This window comes from Bison bison, unplaced genomic scaffold, assembly GCF_000754665.1.
Source record: "Bison bison bison isolate TAMUID 2011002044 unplaced genomic scaffold, Bison_UMD1.0 scf7180017864133, whole genome shotgun sequence".
Taxonomy (NCBI): Eukaryota; Metazoa; Chordata; class Mammalia; order Artiodactyla; family Bovidae; genus Bison; species Bison bison.
Window position 1 is genome coordinate 1,989,058 of NW_011494705.1, and position 20,557 is coordinate 2,009,614.

The following is a 20,557-nucleotide window of genomic DNA, read 5'->3' on the forward strand; positions in this document are numbered from 1 at the left end:
TATATTCATTTTCACTATATTGATTCCTCCGATCCATGAACATGGTATATTTCTCCATATATTTGTGTCATCTTTGATTTCTTTCATCAATGTTTTATAGTTTTATATATATAGGTCTTTTGTTTCTTTAGGTAGATTTATTCCTAAGTATTTTTCAACAAAGATTGTGCATTTTTATTTTGCACTGGGCCTGCATATTATATAGCTAGCCTTGCTCTCAGACAGGTTTTCCAAGGATCATCATCTTGGAAATTTTTGGAAAGGAGGAATGTACAGCAGGGAACTGAAGCCTGAAAATTTTATCTAACCCCCTTCCCAGTCACTGGGCAGTTAGAGGGCATTGTTAGGAACTCTGATGAAATAGGCAGATCTGGGCTCTGCTCCTTAGCTATATGGTTTTCTGAAAGTTGCTTAACCTTTCTGAACCTCCGTTTCTGCATCTGTGAAAGTGGAAAGTAACATGCATGGGTGCTGTGAGAGCTAGATGTAACTCATGCAAAGTGTCTACTATATGGTAAGCTCTTAATATATAATAGTTATTAACACAGCTATAAAGGTTCTGTTATTTCTGGAACCCATAGGATGGTCCTTATATATGGCAGATTAAGGATTGCTTTTGTGAAAGGATTTGAAGACATACTGATTTCCTCCTGATGCCTGAAATCCCACCACCAATCCACTCCTGATTATTCTAACTCTCTTTTCCATGTGCCCACCCAGAAAAGGTGTAACACAAAACCTGAGCATCTCAGTGTGAATGTAACAACAGACAGAGGAGGTATCTGCAGTGGAAGGTGGAGTGGAGGATGTTCCTGAAAGAGAAAATTGCCCTAGATTGAACACATGAGGGAAGAGTAGAAGAAAGGACTAAAACAAATTCCACCTTCTTGGAAGCTAGCTACGTGTTAGGCTTGTGATCATCAAAGTGGGCAAGCTTGAGCAAATCAAACATCTTCCAACCCATCAGTCTCAATTTCATATAAAATAATAAGGTTGATTATTATAAAAATACCTTCACAATCTAAGATTCAAAAATTCAACAAGCATTCATCAGTGGCTTGTTCTATGTGTGACATGGTGCTAGGCACTTTGGGAGACACAAAAAGGAATAAAGAAATATCTCTGCCCTCAAATATCCCTGCCCATTTGGAAGAGAGGATGAGATCAACACCTGCCATATATAAGGCAGGAAAGAAAAAGTACTCTGGGGAGAACAGAGACTAAGATACAGAGAAAAGAGTAGGCATCTTTGTGTTTTGAGCTGAGGTATGTCTTTCTCTAGGGCTTCCCACGGAGAAGGCAATGGCACCCCACTCCAGTACTCTTGCCTGGAAAATCCCAGGGGAGAGAGGAGCCTGGTAGGCTGCAGTCCATAGGGTCACAAAGAGTTGGACACGACTGAACGACTTCCCTTTCACTTTTCCCTTTCATGCATTGGAGAAGGAAATGGCAACCCACTCCAGTGTTCTTGCCTGGAGAATCCCAGGGATGGGGGAATCTGGTGGGCTTCTGTCTATGGGGTCACACAGAGTCAGACACGACTGAAGCGACTTAGCAGCAGCAGCAGCAGCAGCAGCAGGGCTTCCCAGTGGCAAAGAATTTGCCTGGAGACCCAGGAGATATGAGTTCAATCCCTGGGTCGAGAAGATCCCTTGGAGTAGGAAATGGCAACCTACTCTAGTATTCTTGCCTGGAAAATCCCAAGGACAAAGGAGCCTGGTGGACTATAGTCCATGGGATCGCAAAGAGTCAGATGTGACAGAGTAACTGAGCATGCACAAGTCTTTCTCCTTACCCTTCCTGTCCTATTCTAACCTACATAAACATTTTTGTTTTGCTACATACTAGGAACTACATTTTTGGGGGGCACATAAACTGTATCAAACATTATGCCAGAAACTTTCACCTATATCACATCAGTTGATTTGTGTGAATACTGCCAGGATGAAAAAATGGACTATTAGAAGCTAAGGATTTACTCAAAGTTGTACAACTAGTGAGTATCAGAGTCAGAATTCAAACCTAGGTTAATCTGACTGCATAAACCAATTAGTCTCATTCCATTTGTTTCTGTAAGAGCCTTCCCAAGTTTCCCCAAAGAGACCATGAGACTATATTCCTCTACACTTTTGCATCTGTTCTTCCTCTGTCTAGAATAGCTTTAATCTCTTATCTCCAGAGTAAACTCCTATACATAATTTCAAACCCAACTCAGCTATTAACTCTTTTTACCTACCTCTTCAGCCCTCCAAAAGATTAATAATTCTCTATTCTCTGCTTCCAGATATCTCCTGTATTTGCTATCTACTTATCATATTGTAGAGGAATTCACTTATAAATTTTTCATCAATTTTAGACAGCAAAATCTTTATGGGATGGTTCATATCTTTTGTGTTTACATGTTTAGCACATGGTAGGAGCTCAACGAATTTTTGCTAAAACACATTGAATTGGATATTAAGTTAAGGGAATTAGTATTGGGGATTAGAATTACTATTTTTTGTAAAGGACCAGAAAATAAATATTTTAAGCTTTGCAGGCTATAAGGTCTCTGTCACAATTACTCTACACTGCTGTTTCAGTGCAAAAACAGCCTTAGAAAGCATACTGAAAAGAATGAGCTGTGAAATGAATGTGACTGTGTTCCAGTAAGACTTTATCGATAAAAGCAGTCTGGTAGCCCAGATTTGGCATTCAGGCTGTAGTTTGCTAACCATTGAGGTACTATATGCCATCAAGTTGATATTAGGAATGGGAATAGACAAGGCCTTCCCAAGTGGAATAAGTAGCATGTGCAAATGCCCTGTGGCAGTATCCATTCAGGGAAAAACAAAGACCAGTAAGGCTAGTTTATGGTGTGCAAAGAAGGGAGTCATAATAGATACATCTGGGCAAGTGGGGTAAGACTATGGAGAGCCTCAAAAGCTAGAGTAAAGTCTGTTCTAAATCCAGTAGGTATGCGAATACCATTGAAGCTTTTGAACAGATTGATGACCTGCAGTGACTAAACATTAGTAATTAAACTGCCCACACATGTACTAGACACACATAGCTTGAGACATTCGTAAAACAATCTAAGCAAAGGACTAGCGACAGTGAAAATGGAAAAATATGGGCAAATGTGAGAGTGACAGAGACAAAGTCTGCAGGAATTGGTAACTGATTTCACACCAGCATGAACAGAATAAAAGATGACTTTTCTAGCCTGGTGCCTGGGAACACAGTAGACTCAGTAATAAAACGAGGAAGAGCAAGAGGAAGAACAGACTTCAGAAAAAATAAAATAATCAATTTGTTTCAGACATGTTAAGTCTGATTTTTAATACTTGTTTTGCCTGGTCAAAGCCCAAGTTTAAATTCTGTGAATTATAACAGCATTCCTTTCCAAAACTGGATTAAAATATTTCTGCCCTTTGGCAGGGAAAAGACTTATAAGTTTTTTCCAAAATATACCTTTCCATGATGTTTGATCTCTGTTTAATTTTTATTTTAAGCTCCACTTCTCCTAACAGAGTTTTCTCTCCTTCCCCGTGTCTTCTAATTTTCCAGTAATGTGCTATGTAACTCAGAACATTCACTTTAGCTTCACATTTTCTCCATATAATGGGGTAAATTAATGGAGACATGAATTCAATCCCTGGGTCAGAAAGATCCCCTGAGAAGGAAATGGCAACCCACTCCAGTATTCTTGCCTGAAAAATCTCATGGACAGAGGAACCAGGCAGGCTACCATCCTTGAGGTAGAAAAGAGTCAGACACAACTTAGCAACTGAGCACCCACACATGCTGGGTGGGGATTTAGGTCTTTCTGTATGCACTGTGATTATTGAGATAAGCAGAGTAAGGGTACAGCCCAATGATAAGAACACAAAAACCGAAATGTCAAGCTCGAAAGACAATTGAAATTGAATTCCAGTCAATTTGGAACATGTCCCGAAGGATAATTGATGTGGCACATAGAAACTGAGGTCAGAAACTTGCACATTCTGAGTCAGGTTGCAAAATCTTGGTAAGAAGCATCTGAGAGCAGAGTCAGAATGACTAAGTCGAGTCACACGGTTGAGATTAACATACAGAAACCAGGTGAGGCTGAAAGTGGAGAAGAGGGGCAGAAGGGAGAATGCCTGGATCTTAACTGACCATGAGCAACCAGGAGGTGTATACTCAGCCCAGTGCAGCAATGTTTGGAGTCCTTGATGTCAGGCACCAGCAGCGGTGGTGAAGTATATAACTTAGAGTGGAAAACGACATTCAACTCTCTATAACATTTAAATATATATATATAGATCCACCACTATAGAGTGTTGGCAACAGGAACTCTCATCCATTGCTGATAAGAATGCAAAATGGTACAGCCACTTTGGAGGACAGTGTGGTGGTCTTATAAAACTAAATATATTCTTACCATACGATTCAGCAATTGTGCTTCTTGGTGTTTACCCAAAGGTGTTGAAAATTTTGTCCACCCTGAAACCTGCATGTGGATGTTTAGAGCAAATTTGGAAGCAACCAAGATGTTCCTCCTTGGAAGAATGGATAAATGCTGTGTAGTGTGGTACATCCAGACCATGAAATATGATTCACCACCAAAATCAAATGAGCTGTTAAGCTATGAAAAGACATGGAAGAACTTTAAATACATATTTAATTTTCTTAAAAGAGAAAGAAGCCAATCTGAAAAGGCTACATACTATGTGATTCCAACTATATGACATTCTGGGAAAAGCAAAATTATGGAGACAGCAAGAAATATCTGTGGTTGCCAGGAGTTGGCAGGGAGAGCTGGGGTTAAAGAAGAAGAGCAGAGGAATTTCAAGGAAGTGTAACTATTCTGTGTTGTAACACAGTGGGGAATACATGACATTACACATTTGTCCAAACTCATAGAATATACAGCACCAAGAGTGCATCCTAATATAAACTAGGGACTTTGGGTGATAACGTGTCAAAACAGATTCATCAACTGTAACAAATGTACCATTGTGTTAACGATTGAGATAATGGGTGAGGCTATTCATGTGAGGCAACAGAGAGTATATGGGGAATCACCGTACCTTCCTCTCAGTTCTGTTGTGAACCTGAAGCTGCTCTAAAAAACCAAAGCCTTAATACATTTTTTTAAAAAATCAAATTTACTAAAAGAACAACAAAAAAGATCCTAAAAAGGATGATAAAATCAAAAGTTACAAGAAAAACTTGCAAATAAAAATTGTACTACAATCTGAACAAAGTCTGTAGTTTAGTTATTAGTATTGTAACAAAGGTGCTTTCTTAATTCTGACAAATACAGTATGGCTAGGTAAGATGTTAACACTAGAAGAAGCTGAATGAAGGTAGACAGGAGTACTCTGTTGCTGTCTTTGTAACTTCTCTGTAAAATCTAAAATAATTCCAAAATTAAAAAGGAAAAAAAAAAATCTCCACATAGCTTCCTGGATTCACCATTTACAGAGCTGAAAGATTAGTCATTGCTTAGGATGGCTTTTCTTCCAAAAGCCCTTACTGCAATGAGTCAGTCAATTGCTCAGGGCACACAAGTAGAGACTGATGGACCTCGGTTCCAAGCCTGGCTCTGTTATTTACTAGCTGTGTGAGTTGGAGCAAGTTTCCTTAACTTCCGTAAGTCTCTATTTATTTCACCTGTGAAGTGAGTACACTAATACCTGCCTATTACAAAATAATCCAGGGTGCTTTGCACATTGCCTGACACACGGATAGTGCTCTTCATGTGACAGTTAGTAGTACTGATTGATATCTGTATATCATATGTGTGTATGTCAGAATTTAACCTCCCCGTGGACAGAGCTGCCTACACGGCACTCAGCGTATCTCATCAGCGCCCCAGATGAAACGCTACACTTGTTTTGCTGTGCTGTGGGTACACAAACAGAAGGTTCGTCCAGCCTTCTCTCAGAAATATGATTTTCAACTCAGCCCCTCTTTTATATTAAAGTAAGCACCGTGACCAGATGGTCCCTGTTCTGGAGTTCCAGAATGACATTAAAAATGAGTGGGCAGAGGGACTTTATTAGTCATTTGTTGGCATCAGAGCAGCCATTTCCATGAAATTATAGGACAATGACAAAATCAAAGCAGCTTAGGCTGGGCTTTGGAAAGCTGGTCTCTGTCTGCAAATACTCACAGGTCAGGAATGTGAAACAGGGGCAATAAATTGAAGAATTACTGCCTGACGATCCCAGGTCTTTTTGGCTGAGAAGCCAAGACCTCTCTGGAGCTGGGCCCTGAGGAAAATAGTCTAATGACAGGAAATACAGCCATGCTGGAGGAGGCCTGCAACACCTCAGCTTTACAGCGAGCATGACGCCACCAGTGGAAGGAGGTGGGTCTTAATGGGCTGTGGGAAACTGCCCAGGAGCTGGATTTAGTAGGTGAAGAGAAGCTGGAATCAAACCTGGAACTTGAAGCTAGCACATCCAGGTAGAGGGTCCTGTTCAAGTCTTCCCTAGCTGGCCGGTGTCCTTCTTACACGTCATCACCTTGGACCCCCCCTCCTCTCTGTCCTGACATTCCTCAATGAAGCTGCCTTCCCGCCACTTACATCCCCCTCCTCTAGACTACCTCCTCCCCCCACCCCCACCCCCTGCCCAGCTTAGGAGCTCAGAAGCTAATGACAGACTCAGTGGAACAAACAAACACTGAGCACCGAGACCTGAGTTCTGAGCCTAACTCCACCACTTGCTTATGAAAAAAAAAGGGAATGAACATCTCTTACCATTCCAGTTTTCTCACATTGAATAGCTTCCTTTGCATTAAAAATAACAAATTCCTCTCTTGGTCTGTAATTTTCATATGTGATTGTTACGGGGTTTAAATGAAACAATATGAAAAGCATCTAGTACCTTGCAGGCGTTCAATCAACATTAATTCAGTTCAGTTCAGTTCAGTCACTCAGTCGTGTCTGACTCTTTACGACCCCGTGGACTGCAGCACTCCAGGCTTCCCTATCCATCACCAACTCCTGGAACCTACTCAAACTCATGTCCATTGCGTCAGTGATGCCATCCAACCTTCTCATCCTGTGTTGTCCCCTTCTCCTGCCTTCAATCTTTCCCAGCATCAGGGTCTTTTCTAATGAGTCAGTTCTTTGCATCAGGTGGCCAAAGTATTGGAGTTTCAGCTTCAGCATCAGTCCTTCCAATGAATATATAGGACTGATTTCTTTTAGGATAGACTGGTTGGATCTCCTTGCAGTCCAAGGGACTCTCAAGAGTCTTCTCCAACACCACACTTGAAAAGCATCAATTGTTCAGTGCTCAGCTTTCTTTATAGTCCAACTCTCACATCCATACATGACTACTGGAAAAACCATAGCTTTGACTAGACAGAACTTTGTTGGTAAAGTAATGTTTCTGATTTTTAATATATTGTCTAGGTTGGTCATAGCTTTTCCTCCAGGGAGCAAGCATCTTTTAATTTCATGGCTGCAGTCATCATCTGCAGTGATTTTGGAGCCCCCGCCCCCCCCCAAAAATAAAGTCTGTCACTGTTTCCATTGTTTCCCCATCTATTTGCCATGAAGTGATGGGACTGGATGGCATGACCTTAGTTTTCTGAATGCTGAGTTTTAAGCCAACTTTTTCACTCTCCTTTTTCACTTTCATCAAGGGGCTCTTTAGTTCTTTTTCACTTTCTGCCATAAGGGTGGTGTCATCTGTGTATCTGAGGTTATTGATACTATTTACATTCCTCTTATTATCCACTGGGGAACTTTAGGAAAATACCCAGGGATGGGTAACGTAATTTTCACTGTCATTGGCCTAAATTTTGGCCTTGCTCATACAACAGTGGAAAGAGTAAAATGTCTTAGAATGCCAAGGAACATTGCCTTTTGAGACTTTTTTCAAAACCAAGTGAGTATCAAATTTGAATTGTCTGCTCTCTGAGCTCAGACATTTTTGATAGCAACTGATTTTGATTTTTATATCAGGATATATAGGATGTAATTAGTGAATTGAAGGAACGTCTTTCTTTGATATTTGCTTGAATAATTTTCCAACTCTTTCCATGTATAGTTTCACTCTAAATCCACTGAAAAGAGAATAGTGAATGCATCTTGGTTGAGATATTATGTCTCCTGAAAAGCTTTTTATGATTATCTTCAAGATATGCATCCTCTTTTCCAAAAGAAAAGACATAGAGATGATTAGAATCCACTGCTCCTAAATATTATCCATTTCTTTAGCAGCTCCTAAAATTTCTAAAGGAGATAGAAAGTCTGCTTTTGTATATTTTGGTGAATGACAGGAAGATAGAAACCATTTACAAGTGATAAAATTATTGTATTAACTTTTCAGACTGCCTTTTCTTTAAAATCTCATGTTTTATTGATTCTTAAGTACCTTGGTTCCAAGGCAGACAAGGGTCAGTCAGCTGTTGTTCTTCTCAGACAGCATGTTAGTGGCATCAGAGTAACCATCATTTTTTTGTGTGATAACTACCATGGAGCTCCTGTCTGCACTCTTCAAATTTCTGAACTGAACAGCAATTGATTAAATGCTAACAAGGCAATGGCACCCCACTCCAGTACTCTTGCCTGGAAAATCCATGGATGGAGGAGCCTGGTAGGCTGCAGTCCATGGGGTCGCTAAGAGTCGGACATGACTGAGTGACTTCACTTTCACTTTTCACTTTCATGCATTGGAGAAGGAAATGGCAACCCACTCCAGTGTTCTTGCCTGGAGAATCCCAGGGACAGGGGAGCCTGGTGGGTTGCCGTCTATGGGGTCACACAGAGTCAGGCACGACTGAAGTGACTTAGCAGCAGCAGCAGCATATTGTACTCTAGTCTCTACTCAGCTTACAGAATAAATCACATTTTAATGTGTTTGAAAATTTTTGTTAGACTGATTATTAGGTTTTGAATGAAGGAAAAACATATTAAAATTTTTTTAAAATGAAAAGGCAGGTAATGAGATGTAGCAGGTAAAAGTTAAATTCAATGTGTGGTAAAAGGGAAATTGTTTTAGGATGAAGAAGAGGAAGAGAAGAATGCCATAAAAGTAAAAAAAATATATAGAATAAAAAACAAATATTGTATATTAACACATATATATGGAATCTAGAAAAATGGTTCTGATGAACCTATTTGCAGGGCAGGAATGGAGATGCAGACGTAGAGAATGGACTTGTAGACACAGTGGGGGAAAGAGAGGGTGGGATGGCTTGAGAGAGTAGCATTGAAACAAATACAGACCATGTATAAAATAGATAGTGGGAAGTTGCTGCATAACACAGGGAACTCAGCCTGGTGCTCTGTGACATTCTAGATGGTGGGATGGGGTGGGCAGAAGGGAGGCACGAGAGGGAGGAGATATATATATATATATATACACTTTATAGCTGATGCACATTTTTGTATGGCAGAAACCAACACAACATTGTAAAGCAATTATCTTCCAATTTAAAAATTTTTTTAATTAAAAAAAAATAATTATAACACCAGAAAGGTATTAGAGTGGTGGATGCCCCAGGTTCTCAGTGGAGATCTACCCATGTTAGCTATGTGATTTTTAAAGAAATTACTTAGCCTTTCTATCTTAATCTTGTTACCTATACCAGAGATGATGTGCTAATAGCATCTAATAAGGTTATAAAAGGAGTAAATAAGTTAGTGTCTATCACATAGTAAGTACCATATACATCTTTGTTAAAGTAGAGATAACAATGGCACAGTAGGTATTTGACACAATGCATTTGTCAAAAGTCATACAAATTTACAGCACAAAGAGTAAAATTTATGAACCGCTCATTACATGATAGGTACTTTCTACACATTAACTTCATAACCCCAAAATAACAGGTACCAGAAAAATATGCCACTTATAATGAATCAACCAAAACTAAGGTCTTAAGTTTCATAGGGAGGAGTAAAACCATTTTGAAAAACAAAACTAAAATTATGAAATTAACTGTATTAAAATGCACATTTTAAAAATGTATAGTACGCATGTATATTCATATGGGAGTTCTTCAAATAAACACATAACAAATCAACTTGGGTTTGTTTTAGCATCATTTTTGCAAGCAAAATGTATGATGTCATGAAGTGGCATCATAAAAGCTTGATCTTAAAGAGGATATTTTTATTAAAAAAATTTATGACCGGCTTAATTTTCCCAATATTTCCCTTAGCTTCTGATGTTCAAGTCATTCTCTTCTGAAGAAACTGTCCTGTCACCATCCATGTCCCTCATGAAATCCAACTTAGATCACCTCACTTATTCTTTTTCTGCCTTTGACTTCCAGGGCCTTTTTTTCCCCTCCCTGCTTCTCTGATTACCTTCATTTCATTATGTTGGGTATTATAGTCAGTTGTTTAAATGCCTTTCCTTTGCCAGAAAATGATATTAAGAATTGCAACAATGTCTAGGCAAGCTTTATGTTCTCTACAGCACCTAAAGCAGTGCCTTGTCTTCAGCCAGCCTCAGTTTCCCCCTTTATATACTAGAGGAGGGACTTCCCTGGTGGTCCAGTGGCTAAGACTGTGCTCCAATGCAGGGGGGCCAGGTTTAACGCCTGGTTCAGAGAACTAGCTTCCACATGCTGCAAATAGCAGTTTGTACACCCCAACTAAAGATCCTTCATGCTACCACGAAGATCAAAAATCCCATGTGCCACAACTAAGACCCAGAGCAGCCAAATTAACATTAAAAAAAAAAAAAAAAACTAAAAAATTAGAGGAGAGTAACAAAACCTGAAATTCCTACTTCACAGATTACTATGAGAACTGAAGAGACTGTCCTGTCCCCCATGTAGGGCCAGGAGACCATTAGTACTTTCCCTAATTTTCCCTGAGAATGTCAATCCTTCTGCTTCATAAGCCATGGCAGGGAGAGTTTAGAACTTTCTCTTTTCCCAGTACAGCAGGTTTAGTCAGTACATTTCAACCTGCATGCTCATTCCAATATCCTGAACTCTGACCTCTGACCTCTGAGGTACAGCACCGAGAACAATTCCAGGACCAAGAGGAGAGACTGCCATGATGAGATAGAAATGTCTGCCATGACTTTAGGATTGGGAACTGATGGTGTGTGATCTGTAATCTCAAAACATTGCCACCAGCGGTTACTCAGCCCCTGAGCATGCATGCTACTTCTCACATCAGGGAGAATTGATTTCCTCGCCCCTTGAATCTGGGCTGGCCTTGTACCTTGCTTTGACCAAATTTGGAGGTAGTTATATGGGACTTCAGAAGCTAAGCCTTGAAAGAGATGAACAGTTTTTGCTTCCTCTCTTATAGAAGCCAGATGCCATCTAATAAGTCTGACTAACCTAAGGCCACCATGTTATAAGGAAACCCGAGATAGCTCTGTGGCGAGAGAGGGGCCATGCTGAAGATCACTGAGGTGCCTGTCATATGAGTGAAGACTTACTGGACCCTCGGGCCCACTGAATGCAGCTGAATGACTCTAGGTGGGACTGAAGAGCCAGCCAGATGTGCCTTGCCCAGATTTCTGTCCCATAGAATTATCAAAAAATGGCTTGCCTGGTGGCTCAGATGGCAAAGAATCTGTCTGCAACGCAGGAGACCCAGGTTCAATCCCTGGGATGGGAAGATCCCCTGGAGCAAGGAATGGCATCCACTCTAATATTCTTGCCTGGGGAATTCCATGGACAGAAGAACCTGGTGGGCTACAGTCCATGGAATCAAAAAAGTGGGACACTACTGAGCGACTAACACTTTTTTTTCACTTTTAAGTTATTTACATATTGGGATGGTTTATTGCACACCAACAGGTAACTGAAATGTGGTAGTTTGGACCAGAGTGTTACCATTTCTAAATTAAAGGGTACTGGTTAGCTCCCAGACACCTAATCCAGGTAATCTAATTCAATTGCTTAGATACTGGTGTATTTTAAATCTTTCCATCAGACTCTCATGTAGAATTAGAGTTCAGAATCACTGGTCCAGGTAGAATCGTTAGGTGGATACCCTGAATTAGAAAGTCAAACTGAGCTGAAACAGAGAGATAAAATTCAGAAGTCATGAGCAACTAGGATTAGCTAGATAAACAAAATAAAACAAAAACTCCTTAGTCATTGACAACAAGCCTCATTATGTTGGGGAAGCTGCAAAGGCACAAACTGAGAAGAACACAGCAATTAGAGATAAAGGAGGAAACAGAAAGATAAAAGAACATTCCTCTTTTTTTTCTGAACAAATATAATTTTTCTATTTTTATTTTTTCTATCTCATTTTTTTCTGTGTCTGTACTAAATGAAACTTACCTGGAGTTGGGTGACAAAGGTCTGCATTGCATTCCCATTAATGTCATCTTAAGCTAAGTTTGCAGTGTGTTCATGAGTCCTCTAGGTCCTTATCCTCAAATTCAGGCCCAGTATCACCTGAATTCCAGCAAAATTAGCCACACAAACAACATATAGATGATAGACAGACAGACATATTTTTTTGCCAAGATTTTCAGGATTGTAATGTTGTGCCTCATATCACATTGTCAACTGAGATTTGGATAGCAAAAAGGTTTGAGAGTTTTTGGTGAAAACATGAGAGGAAGGAGCTTAAGGCCCTCCGATGTGTGGAGTGCTATTAGATATATTCGAATTATACTGGCAAGTCATTAAGGAAGAACGTATGCCAAACCACACCATCAATTTCGAGATATTGACTCTGACAGAGATGTCAATATTCTGGTCACATCAGCAGAGTTTAACCTCAACTAATGTCTACTGACATATGACACTTTGCCTGCCCTTTAAACCATTTATATCTTTGCTTTAGGCCAAATGTATTCTGTCCCTATTGATATATAATTAGCAAGTACTTGAATCTAAAACTGAAAATAGAAGAAAGAAGGAAAGAAAGAAAAGAAAGTGCTGTTTGCATTGGAGGCATGACTGCCTTTGAAGCTTCGTATTTCAGAAGCTGAAATAAGAGTCTCCGGTGGTTTTGATTATAACTGTTGCTATGTGGCCCTCCAGCTTTCCAGGGCACCTCTCATAAGACCACATGTCCAGTTGGCTGAATAGCACTGATTAGTGAATAAATATGACAGAGGAAAGCCTAGAGGTCTTTCATCCCCCGGCCACTTTCCAGGAGGGGAAGAACATGCTCTGGGCCAGGCACATTCAGCCGTCGGATGTGTTAATATGAAATACTTTCATCGCTCCAGTTTCCACTCATGTGGATTTTTCCTGGCTCCAGCTCAGTGACCTGATTCTCTCATTTTCCCCCCTCTGAGAACATACTTTTTCTTAAGTTATTTTTTCTCTGAAATCCACACCACCTCTCCTCCCTTCCCTTTTGATTTCTTATTCAGCCTGGAAACTACCTCACCAGTTGTAATTAGCCTTAATACTGAAGGGAGGCGGGGAGGGCTCTCCATGGGAAATAGCCGAAACAAAGCAAGATCCCTTCTTCTAAGACTCAAGAAGAGAAACCCAGACCTATGGAAGCTGATTAAATTGCTCTTTGCTTTTTTATCTATTGTAAAGCACCAAACTCTGATGAGGGCCTATTTTCTCTGTTACTTTATAACCTTTATTGATAGATACCACACATTCTTAACTTGTTAGGAAAGATATACCTTCTAAAATACTTTTCTGGACAAAGTAAAGAGCAGAAATATACAATTCTTAAATGAAAGCAGCTTTCTGGATTTTTTCTGTCTTTGCTGTGTGTCTATTCTAAATGAAGCTTGCCCGGAGTTTGGTGACAAAGCTCTTCATTTAATCCCCACTAATGTCATCTGGCACTAATTTTGCAGTGTGTTCGTGGGTCCATTAGAACATTACAAATAGTATTTCTGTGAAAAAATTATCTTTCCTATGTTTTTACAAGTCAGTTTGTCATATTTTAAAAATCATAATAGCTATGATTTCTGCCTGCTGTGCTCTCTGAACCCTTTTGAACTCCTTTTTCTCCAATAGTCACCCCAATAACCGAGAAAGTAGCTTTCAATATCTCCATTTTACAGATGAAGGTCTGAAGCTTAGAGCTAAGTATATAATAATTTGCCCAAAGGGGCACAGTTAGTGTCAAACCTGAGTTTCAAACCCAGGACTCTTTAGCTCCAAACCTTTATACTAACCGCTACGTTCCACTGCCTTTCAAAAACGTGCATGACCAGCTTGAAAACTGTTGAAGAAGAAGAGAAAAACAATTTTCTTTTTAAGAACAGGAAAGAAAGTAAAAAAAATGAAAAAGTTCCCTATTTGAGCATAGTAGGAGGGTAATAGAAGGGAGAATGAAGGAGTGGCTGTTTAAACCCAGGACAGGGCAGGGCAGAAACACTTTGGTTTACACAAAGCTGATTTAATACAAGAAAGCATGTTATCTAGGTATTTCCAAGAATAGTTACAGGCAATGCCTGTAAAACTGTGTTGAAAAACCGGTTGCTGAATTTGATGCAAACTCCACCTAACTCTAATAAACAAAAAATCACTGAACTGAAGTGTAATCTCCTTTATCAATTGGTGGTCTTTGGAGAAGATATTGTCTTCTCCCTCTTAATAAAGAAAGCATAACATTCTAGTCTGCTAGCATAAAACTTCATACACTTTCTCTTGACCCCTTAATAAGGATAAAAACAAGAAGAAATGTAAAGACAGAGGCCTACTTCATCATGTTTATACATTCCCCACTGCATGCTAAGACCATCATATTTTATTCTTTTATATATTTTTCAAATTCTATTATGTTCTGTAATATCTGTATAATTATTAGATACTGATTTTAAACATCTCTGGTGATTTGTACTCGTTTATCTAAATTGATGACAACGATAATGGGCACTGGCCTTGATTGCATTATTGACAGATCCTCTCTTTAGTCAGACATGACTGAAGCGACTTAGCACATGCACTCTCTTTAGATCAAGGACTCCTGATTGAACAGCCTGTTACTGACACCAAGAGTACCAGGAACTTGCTCCCTGATGTGCATAAGGTAATTATTTTGAGTGTTCAAAAGACATTTATGGTTGCAACCTCTTGGCTTTATCATTGATTTAGCTCCTGATATTTTCCAGAGCTGAGTTTCCAGAGCACCTAGAGCTGAGAGTTGGCTGGCTGGCTGGAACAGAACCCCTAAGAGGTACGTGAATGAAATCATGGGAGACCATGGTTACTGATCATGGGACACACAGAAACCTAAGGGAAACGTAATTTTGTTTTACTTTTGAGGTTCACGTCAAGAAGATCTTTCACTTTGTGACCAGGGCACTGAGACTTTTTTTTTTTTTTCAATTTCCTGTAGCTTAAGGGTTTTTCATGCTGCATTAAGTATCTGTGGTGTTTAAATAGCATTATAGCCTATTAAATCCACGACCCAGAAAATAAGGAGCTAGATAGGCACAAAAGAGTAATTCGTAAGAACAGTTTTTTATAAAGTTATTTCTCTATAAGATAGCAAAAAGAAAGCCTTTATGTAAAGTCGGAATTTGGGTCTTTGAGCCATTGATAAGTGGAATATAAAGGGGAAAAATTTTCAACTGTTTCTACCTAGTTTCCTCTGTCACATGTTTTTGGCTTCTTATAGCAAATGTGTCTGTGGCATTACATATTCAAAGCATTAGTAACCATTGCCTTAGAATCCATGACTTCTTACTTTCCATGCTGAAGTTTGACCACACCTGTGTACCTAGGATGCGGTGAGAAACGTTCTTATTGCAATAAAAATAGCTTCAACCAGGGGCTGCTCTAATTTTGCTTGGCTTTGGTCTTATGAAATGACTCACTTAACACTTTTTAAAACTTCTCCCCACATACTGAATAAATAAAATGTAACTGAATCACTAATTTGCAGTAACTAACTGAACGAACTAGCTCTCACTTGGAAGTATAAAGATTGCAAAATTTTATGCTCTAAAATGAATCTATTTTTTTTTAATGGTCCCTTGGAAAGTCACCATTTGACTTCTGGACACAGTGTTTCAGATTCCAGTGTTAATTTTATTAAGCAGTATAATCAGAAAGTCACTTGAATCATCATGTAATAATTTGTGCTTCTGGACCTTAATAGTTATGGCTCTAAGAACTCAATGTTCAAATAATTATTCCAACAAAGAGAGAAATAACAAACTCAGTGTTATTCAGACCCCAAAGTAACTCACTTTAGTGATTCTTGCTTTTAAAAAATGTAATCTTAAAATAAAGAGAGAGAATAAGGAACTATGCATTTTTGGAGACTTCCTGCAACAATGGTGCATTGGTAACTTGAAAAATTTGAAAGGAGGTAAGAAACATTTTAATCTTACAAGTACATAAACTTTACAGGAAGAGGGTAAAGCTCCTAATTTCTATAGATCTTCACTCTACTCTTTAACAAAATTGAACTAGTTGTACTGAGGGATCTCACCATACACTATGGAGAATAATTTATGTATAATTTAAACACAAAAATAGTATAAAATATTCAGGGAATAAACCCAAATATCTACAGTGTCACAACACCATGTGTAATATACAGCATCCATCACCTTTCCTTTTAAAATCCCATTTATTAGTATTACTTTTGCTGGTCTAAATGGCATGCTTGCATGATCAGTTGCTTCAGTCATGTCCAGCTCTTTGCGACCCCATGGACTGTAGCCCACTAGGCTCCATGGGATTCTCCAGACAAGAATACTGGAGTGGATTGCTGTGCCCTCCTCCAGGGGATCTTCCTGACCCAGGGATCGAACCTACATCTCCTGCATCTCTTGCACTGTAGGTGGATTCTTTACCCACTCAGCAACCAGGAAGCCCAGTCTAAATGGTACCCATATTCATTTATATGAAAGCTTTCTCTCTTAGATTACAGTTTCACATTCATTTGACAAATAGTTAATGAGTACCTCATGCTGGGTTCTATAGAGGATGATAAACATGGCTCAGCATTCAGATTGCTCACTGAGTAGTTGCAGAGATAGAAATATAAGCTGATAATTGTAACTGTGAAAAAATGTTATGAGAGTATGAAGTATTATGGGGTCCCAGGAGAAGGAAGGTACTCTTTGGGCCTCTCCCATTCTCTGTTGACACACTCCTTACAAGCTCTCATACTCACCAGTCCTCACACTGTTCTTATCCAGGACAACAATGACTCCCACACTGCTGAATCTGGGTCATGTCTTGGTCCTCATCTTGCTCAATATGTCAGTAATATTTCACACAGTTATTCATTTCCTCCTTATTGGAAGACTTTCTTCACTTGGCTCCTGGGAGGCCACTCTTGCTTCACTTCCTGTCTCGTGGTCACTCCTTTTAAGTCTTCTGTGTTGACTCTTCTTTATCTTCCCAAACTCTGAACATGGTGTACTTCAGAACTCAGGCCTTGAACTCTGTTCTCTTCTCCCTTTTTCTCTAAGTGTTCCTGCCTCATTTCAGGGCTTTAAATATCATCTATTTCAGATAATTCCCCAATACCCACCCCATGATATTCCCATTGAACTCCAAAGCAGTTATGTCCTATAACAGGCTACCTGAAATTTCCACTTATGGGTTAGCAGGTATCTTGCACATAACATAATTTTTTAAAAATCTTGGTTATTCCCACCCAATCTGTTCCTTCTACAGTCTTTGCCATCTCGATAAATGGAAACTTCATCCTTCCAGTTCCTCAGGTCAAAAGTTCTTGGCATCATCCCTAACTATTTCCTTCACATTTTACCTTGCAGCTTTAAATATATTCAGAACCTAAAAACTCTTAACATTTTCCCTCTTGTCATCCTGGGAAACATTTATCACCTGGATTATTATAAAATGCTCTTATCCGGTCTTTCTGCTTTTATTCTTGCCTCCATGTACTCTATCCTTTACATGGCTAGGGGAGAGATCTTGTTAAAATATAAGGCAGATTATTTCAGTCTTCTGCTCTCTACCCTTCAGTGGTTTCTAGCCTTATTCTAAATAAAAATTAAAGTCCTTTCCATGGCCCCAAGAGACCCTACAAAATTTTGCCCATCCCTACCTCTCTGAGCTCATCCCTCCCTCATTCACCTCACTCCAATCACACTGGTCTCCTATCACTTCCTCTAAGATACCAAGCAGGCTCTGCCTTGAGCCCTGCACTTGCTGTTCCCTCTGCCTGAAATGCTTTTCCTACCACCACCACCCCCTCTATTTCTATATCCACGTTGACTGAATTCATGCTTTATTTTTGTCTCTGCTCTCATGTTACTTCATCCGAGTGGCCTTCCTCAACCACTATTTAATATAACATCCTCAGGACTTGCCTGGTGGTCCAGTGGCTAAGACTCCACACTCCCAGTGCAGGGGGCCCAGGTTCAATCCGTGGTCAGGGAACTGGATCTCACATGCCACAACTAAAGATCCCACATACTGCAACTAAGACCCAGCACAGCCAAATAAATATTTTAAAAATAAAACATCGTACTCACTCACCTACCCTCCCTTATTTCTCTTCATCCTGGTTCCACCTGGCGTGCGTGCTGTTGTTTGCTACTTGCTTAGTGTTCATTTGCTTCCACTAGAATTTAAAGTCTATCACTATTGAAAATGTCTGTTTTTTCACTGTTGCATCTCTAGATCTTAGCACAGTATCTGGCATCTAATAATCTTGCAGTAAATAAGGAATTTTAATGAATTAATTTATTTGAGCTGAGATAAAGGGACAAAGGATCCCAGGCAGAAGAACTAGCACCAAAGGATCCCAGGCAGAAGAACTAGCACCTACAAAGGAATAAGTTGGGTCTATTTAAAACAAAAGTTAGCAAACTGACAGCTTGGGGACCAAATCTAGCCTGCCACCTGTATTTGTTAGTAAAGTTTTGTTGAGCACATCCCTAGTGGTTCAGTGGTTAAGAATCCACCTGCCAATGAGGTGGACATGGGTTCAAGCCCTGGTCCAGGAAGATTCTGTGTGCCACAGGGCAACTAAGCCCGTGTACCACAAATACTGAGCTCGCACTCTAGAGGATGTGCTCTGCAACAGGAGAAGTCACCACAATAAGAAGCCCCTGCACCGCAACTAGAGAAAGCCCTCAAGCAGCAACGAAGACCCAGCACAGTCATAAATAAATGTATGTATTTTAAAAGATTTTTTGAAAGATAGCCAGACTCATTCATTTACATTACTCCTTACGAATGATTTTGTTCTACAATAGCAGAGTTGAATAATTATGAAAGAGACCATACAGCCCTAAACCCTGAAATATTTACTATATGACTCTTCACAGAAAATGGTTGCCAGTCATTGGTCTGAAGGATAGAATGTATGGCGAATATGATGGGAAGATGGAAGAGTCCATGAGGACAAGCTGGAAGGGGTTTACTTGAGTTTGGGTGTCACATATAAGTCAAGAGAGGGTGAGATACTGCGTGCTTTTAGGCAAGGGATCCCCTGTGGCTCAGATGGTAAAGAATCCACCTGCAATGTGGGAGACCTGGGTTTGAACCCTGGGTGGGGAAGATGTCCTGGAGAAGGGAATGGCAACCCACTCCAGTATTCCTGCCTGAAGAATCCCATGGACAGAGGAGACTGGCGGGCTACAGTCCATGGGGTTGCAAAGAGTCAGGCATGATTGAGTGACTGACGCTTACTTACTTACTTTAGGCAAGGGAGTCCCTGAAAGGCAGGAAGTCTGTCTGATATAATCTGTGCATTAAAGACTGCTTGCAGTTTAAACCTGTTGACTCAGTGGCAGCTGCTGCCAGGACTCCTGCCTTAATGTCATTGCCATGTCTGGGATTAGCTCTTGACGCAGGAACCAAAAAGTGGTGAAAATCCGTTTGCTCCCCCCACCCTCCTACACTTGATGCTGGTTTGGAAATGATCTATCTCTTGGGGTAAGTCTAGTGCAGACGGCTCCAACAGAATCCATTATCGCCTCTAGATAACTGGCCTGGGCTGATCTCCAGAGTCCCAGACACATGAGGATACTTCTTTAGGGTCACTAAGAGACTTATGTCTCCTCAGACTTGTTGGTCCTGCTTAGGAAGCTTCTGGAATTTGAGAAACTGTGGAATCATTTCTATAGAGGGTGACAAAAAAAGCTTTAAATTTTCAGTGGTTTGACAGCTCATCAGACCTTTTCCAAGTTCTCTAAACCATGTGGGTCAGTCAGACTGTGCCTCTAGGTGAGGTCAAAAGATTGCTGATCCATTTGCTTTTACTCAGATTGGATTTCACAATAAAGCAGCCTTTCCCCTGCTGTCTTTGGCTCTTATGATTTTAGCTCCAGCCAGACCCTAAGTGAGGGCAAGAGTAAATTTTAGGAAAAAAAAGAATTAAATATGTTCTGAATTTCACAGAACAAAGTGGAGCTCTGGCTTGCGGTGGAGCTTGTGAGTGGATACCCCTCCACCCCTCTTCCCTCTGAGAATGCAGTGGTGAAATCAGGTCTGCTCCAGTAACTGTGGCATTTGGGTTTAATTTGATAGATCCCAATGTGCCTACTTTGGTTGGAGACTCGATTCTGTCCTGACTTTTTTTTTTTTTGGTCCATCCCTCAAAGTGTGCCTATGCATCGAAAGCCAAGTTTCCACTTATATACACTGATCATTCAATAACACATGTATACCTGTGGCGGATTCATTTTGATATTTGGCAAAACTAATACAATTATGTAAAGTTTAA